Source organism: Aegilops tauschii, chromosome 3 (genome assembly GCF_002575655.3).
Source record: "Aegilops tauschii subsp. strangulata cultivar AL8/78 chromosome 3, Aet v6.0, whole genome shotgun sequence".
Taxonomy (NCBI): Eukaryota; Viridiplantae; Streptophyta; class Magnoliopsida; order Poales; family Poaceae; genus Aegilops; species Aegilops tauschii.
In genome coordinates, this window is record NC_053037.3 from 77,952,376 (window position 1) to 77,958,517 (window position 6,142).

A 6,142-nucleotide genomic window follows, 5' to 3' on the forward strand; every position below is an offset into this window, starting at 1 on the left:
AAAGGCGCCAAATAGGGTTTGGCGCCAACCTCTCTGCGACTCAGCGCGATAACCACTAGAGACCAACGCCTTAGCTGTCTACAATGCGAAAACATTTGTATGTAATACTTCTTTTTAGACAACATTAACACATATTCTGTACCCATATAAATCAATTGAAAAACAAATCGTATATTTGCAATACAAAATATTCACCACCATGGAAAAAAAGTTCATTGGATTTGAAAAAGGTTCATCAAATTTTGAAGAAAGTTCATGAATTTGAGTAAAACTTCATTAGTTTCAAAAAAGTTCATCGATTTTGAAGAAAATGTTCAATGATTTTGAATGAAAATTTACAAATCTGAAAAAGTCCATTGATTATCAAAAAAGTTCATCGATTTTGGAGAAAAGTTCAAAAATCTGAAAAAAGTTCATCGATTTTGAATAAAAGTCCATCGATTTCGAAGAAAAGTTCACAAATCTGAAAAAAGTTCCTCGATTTCCAAAAAAAGTTCATCGATTTTGAATAAAAGTTCATATATTTTTAAGAAACGTTCACAAATTTTGAAAAAAGTTAATCAATTTTGAAGAAACGTTCAATTTTTTAAAAAAAAGTTCATCATTTAAAAAAACAATTCATCGATTTTCAAAATAATGACAATTTTATTCTGAAAATAGCAAATCGAGTATTAAAAATGTTGACATGTTGTAAAAAAGTTCATAAATTAGGAAAAAGTTCATAAAATTTTGAAAAAGTTCGCAAATTTCAAAAAGAATTATCAAATTTTAAAATAGTTCATTAATTTGAATCTTGATTTGAACAAAAGTTCATTGATTTGGAAAAACAATCATCGAATTAGAAAAAGTCCGTGCATTTCAAATAAAAGTAAAAATAAATAAAAAGAGAGTAAAAGAAGAGAAAAGAAATAAAAAATAAAGGAAAGACAGAACCAAAAAGGGAAATGGATAGGAGTCACAACATGTGTGTTGACCCGAGTGGCTAGTGCAGCTTGAACAAAAAATGTAGGTTGCTGGTCTGACTCACCGCGGGAACGAGTTTTTTTTTTTTTGCAGGATTTTAGAAAAAGAAAACAGGAAAATGGGCCGGCCCAGCATGGAGGATGGGTGTGCGCCCGTTTGCGGGTATGGAAGGAATGGGCGCTTTGAGCGCTGTTTAGGAAATGCCTTAAGCCACGCCACCACATGCTCCACAGAAAATCCAGATGAGCTTTACACCTCAGACGCACCACCTTTATCTTGGGGAGGTCCTATAAGACACATTTTGCGTTGAATTGCCTCCCAATTGCACACTAGTAAACGCCCGTGCGTAGCTACAGGTTATGCATATAAATCTCTACTCTTAAAAAAAACTGAGTTGGTGATGATGATGTACCTGCCATCTTGCAATATAGACCGTCCGATCTATATCTGACGGATAGAAAGCAAACTATAGCAATTTTGTAAAAAGATACCCGTACCTCTCTCCACATTTGCAGATAAGGCCTTCTCTCGTTCATCCCTATCCCACAACCTCATTGTTGAGCAATTAAAAAAGGAAGTCTCTGAAACAATCTAGCATGGTGGCCGCTGTAGGCGTCGTCCATCCCCATGCCTCCGCTCACTCCGCTCACTCCGACCATCAATCACCACCACGCCCAACTCCTCCTCACCTTATCTCTCCTCTTTCTCGAGATATCATTAGTTTTTACACATGGGATTACTCCCGCATGGGTCAATCACAACAGTTGTTTTGTAAAAAAATACATCTTGATGTTCCGTGCAATGCACGGGCATCTTACTAGTAAATAAAAAATATTAAGGTTGTCTTGGTCGGCACCCTTGATCCTCTAAACCCGCCACCAACTCTGGCGCTCGCGACTTTCTGCCTAGGCACACTTGAATATGTTAACCCCTGCCTTTCCTCCGTCGGCAATGACCCGATGTTATTGTTCTTTTTCCTCCCGCCACTGCCTTTTTTTGTCCACCCTGCAAAAACGCCCACCTTTCTCTTCCTAACCCCCAGCCACTGCCACCTGCAATTGCAAGTGCTGACACTCATTGCTTCCCAGCCCAAGTCACCGCCGCCAACGCTACCCACAATTGAGGAGTGCTGATGCATTCCGCCTTGCCGCCCCGTTGCCCAAGTCACCGCCTACATCATGCGTTGCTACGGGAGACAAAAATCGTCGATGATCGTCACATTGTCCACCTATTCTCAATGAATATGATATCCCAAGTCAATGAGTGGCGGAGCTTCCCACGAATGCTTGGAGGGGCAAAAGACTTTTAGGATCCCGTGCACATCAAGCAACATTGTCAAAAAATAATATCATTATAGGACATTTTTTCCTTTCCTTCTTCTCAACCCACATATCAAGTAACCAATTCTGGTCAAACATAGTAATTTACGAATTTTTATATGATCGCAAGAATGGCACTGACCGAGACATTCTAAGAATGCCATTTTCTGTGAATAATCTCAAGCAGCTACCCCCTCTGTCCCAAAAAGCTTGTCTTAGATTTGTGTAGAAACGGATATATCTAGACACGTTTTAGTGTTAGATTCATCTATATCTAGATAAATCCAAGACAAGATTTTTAGGACGGTGGTAGTATAATTTAGTCTATATGCATAACCTTTTCAGCATGCATAGAGCAATGATACACATTATGCCAGTAAACCTCAACCGGATCATCTTTGTGTGCATGTTGAACTTAGTACTATATATATACAGCTAACTTGAATGATAACAAATATTTGCACACAAATAAGATGGATGTTTTAGTATAACTGAAGTATACCCGGCACGAAAAAGAGAACTGAAGCATACAAATGCACAACAGGAAAAGCATTTTATTAACATTCAGAAGACGTTTTCAGTACTGATTCTTCTAACTTGTAGTTGCCCACAACCCGTCGCAAGTAACTGGGGAGAAAGAAGGCATCCAAATATGGATTGTTAGTAAAAACAAAGAATCACGAGCGTACTTTTGGCTGTTGCAAACCCACATATATGAATATGAGGGAAAGAGAGAGGCAACCTAGCAGCTAGCTCAGCCAGCAATGGTAGCTGTCGCTGCTTCTTGCTCCTCCTGGTCAATGCTAGTCACTGCTCCTGCCTCAAGCAGCTGCGTATGCAGCCAACAACAATTCAGAGATATAAGATGACAGATAACAGAAAACCAGAAAGCAAGACGACGGCACAGTAAAAAATGTTCAGATTGCAATTCGTGTATACCAAGCTATGCTATGCATTTTGGCATAAGTTGTGGAACCACGCACATATTTTCATTTAAATAAAAGTAGTACTCAAGGTCTGAATTCAGTTTCAGAGAACAAAGCATGCATACTGAAGTTCGATGACAGGTCGACCGAGGTTGTCCCTGCAGGGCACCTTGTCGGACAGCGTTGAACTTGTTGCCGGTGATGCTAGGCACTGGGGGGACAGCACGAACAGTAGCATCGGCGGGAACGGCCCGACGAAGCATTGTTAAAAGCATTCATACAGAATATAATCTTCTAGCATGATAACAATAAAAAAATACAAATGCAATAATCCACCAAATGTAGGAAAGCATTGTTACTGAATATATATTCTAATCTTTGATAAATAGAGAGCTGAAACCATTGATCGCATGCAAGAATACAGGAGGAGGAGGTGCACAACTACATGTAGGGCGTGCAGACGCCGTCAAACTGCGCAACCTAAAAATCTTGAGAAAATGTAGTCATGAGCAAAACCAAAAGCAAGCTGCAGCAGCAGAAAGCACTACCATTAGTTCTCAGTCATGTTCAATTAGTTTTGTTGTACCTCTTAGTTCTGAATTGCTGCATTTTACTGTTTTCTAACTTACTGTGATCAATCATAAGTTCATAACTGAGAAATGACCACTTTCCCGTGTTCTGATTTGGCTCTGCGCCATTGTACTGATATAGTGATATCATTACATTTTCACTATCTCCAGCTCCACTGATGTCTACCATGGAATGAAATTGAAAACATATCTGGCAACCCCGGGTACGTATTAGCTTTTGAGCACCAGCTAGGAAGAAAATACAAAGTACCTAGGTCAGTGTTTCTTGTATATCCTTGTCTATAATTTGAAAATATTATGTACTCTGCTACTTGGAAACATGTTACTGTCACAGCCCAGCCTATGATAGCTCGGTAGCTTAGTCATTTTGGTTATGCACTGGGCCTGTCAGTGTGTTAGCCTTTTGTTCCTGGAATATGTGACTGGGAATATAGGCCTTAGTCTGGCCTTTGGGGGCATATGGAGGCGTGGCTTTAAGGAGTTGTACCTCAAGCGAGTAGAGAAGTGAATAGTGAGATGATGAACTCCTCTATATCCCCAACTGCCATCATCATAAGATCGTAACAGTTACTCGAGCAATTCTTTTGAGGTTCTCTAACTATTACTGGAAATGGCGTTTTCCATCTCAAAACACATTCCTTCACTGTATTTAAGTTTTTCCACATTTGCAGCAAGGGAACCTAAGAAGTATATGTATTCCCTATAAATGGTGGATAAACTTATACACCAACATGCTACAACATACCATTGTGTCAACTTCACAAAAGAATTGTTTGCTCCTTGAACCTATAAATGGACAGCCTAGGGATAATCTATATTTCTTTTGATAAAACCATACGCAAGGAAACTGAACTTCTATGCGAAAACTGAATGATAGATAGTCTATACTAATTTATAATACCCTCAGAATCAAAAACATGTATAATATACTAATATCTTGTATAGACAAAACACTGCCATTAGTTCCATACTTCTAGTGCGTGTTGTAGACATAGAGAAGACAGTCGTTTACATTGCGGTATTTTAATGGCTGCTAAAAGAACAAACACCTTAAACTACAGAGAGCATAGACAGCAATGAACACCTAGTCACAGAGGCAACACTCACCAGCAAGCAAGCAGGGCACGCCCAACGCAACCGTCTTAACCCCTTAACTCACTTCTTCATCGTGCAGTTGAACTGCTTCCACCCCAGGCATCGTCCCTGAGGAGCTCAAAGCTCAGCTAGAAGAATGTATTCTTTGAGGTCGCACCGGATGCACCAGAACACCGGATATAGTAGGCATAGGCTAGCCCGCAGGCGTGCCTGCACCATCCGATCATGAGGTTATCAGGCTATTAGATCAAAAAGTATTAGTTTGTAAGAGATACACTAATTGATATAAACTCAATATTCATCGATCTGAGTCTCCAACAAGTATGAAAAAGTAACTCTGAATTGCTAAAAAATAAGAACGAAACTCTTAATTGCTTGAGACAAACTGAAAAGGGTAAACTTGTGACTGTTTGCCAATAAAGTTTCCATCTCCTATGAATAGATGGAGAGAGGTAGCAAAGATCATAACTTAGTAGAAGTGGTGGAGAGAGAGGGACGGATCCAGCAGCAAGGTGGGGGAGACCGGATCTGCAGAGAGGCAAGGAGGGGAGAGATCGACGGACCTAAGGCTGTGGCGGTTTCCATGTGTATCCTTGTCCCCGGCGGCAGCGGCGGCTCCCATGTACTCCGCAGGGACGCTGGTGGAGACCGTGGGGTGGCGGCACAGAGGAGGCAGCAACGCATGGAGAGGAAGCTCGATGAGCCTAGGGCCAGCGAGGAGACGGAAACGTCGGGCGCACATGAGGATGATGGCGAGGCCGTTGCTGGCGACGTACGGGTGGGCGGCGGCGGCGGCATGGCCAGGGCGACTGCGTCCTAGGGAGGGAGACGAGAGCGGGTTAGGGATAGGGCTTTACGCGGCGGCGGCGTATGGGATGACTCGGGTTTTCTTTTATGCCTGTGCGTGAAGAAGAATGACGTAGAAAAACCTAACATGAAGGGACGGTGGTAAGGTAGGACGAAAAAAAAAGAGACGAAAATGGTGGGACGAAATTTAACCGGCGAAGACTATCAATTGAGACATTAAAAGTAGAGATGCGCTAGGGGTTGAGCGGGCTCATTAAGCAACGTTCATGTGCGTTCGATTCCTATTTTGTGTTATTTTTCCGGTTTGTCCATTTTGTACGTATTGTAGCTACTCGAAGCACTGAAGCGAGACAAACACTGTTGCACATAGTTTATTTTTTTAAACGTGAATATTTTTTTAAAGGCATACAGTTTGAAATCGGTATTTTTGAATATGCTAATA

The 6,142-nt window shown here is 41.1% G+C and overlaps 1 long non-coding RNA gene across 1 annotated transcript; it reads right to left on the reverse strand.

Moving 5' to 3' along the window:
* Window positions 1-2,688: 2,688 nt before the first annotated feature.
* Window positions 2,689-5,756, reverse strand: LOC109777579 (uncharacterized). The gene is made up of 5 exons (XR_012204311.1): window positions 5,457-5,756; window positions 4,906-5,103; window positions 3,334-3,419; window positions 3,025-3,111; window positions 2,689-2,909 (listed from the first exon to the last, which is right to left on the reverse strand). It is a non-coding gene; the product is annotated as an uncharacterized lncRNA (long non-coding RNA).
* Between the last annotated feature and the right edge of the window lie 386 nt (window positions 5,757-6,142).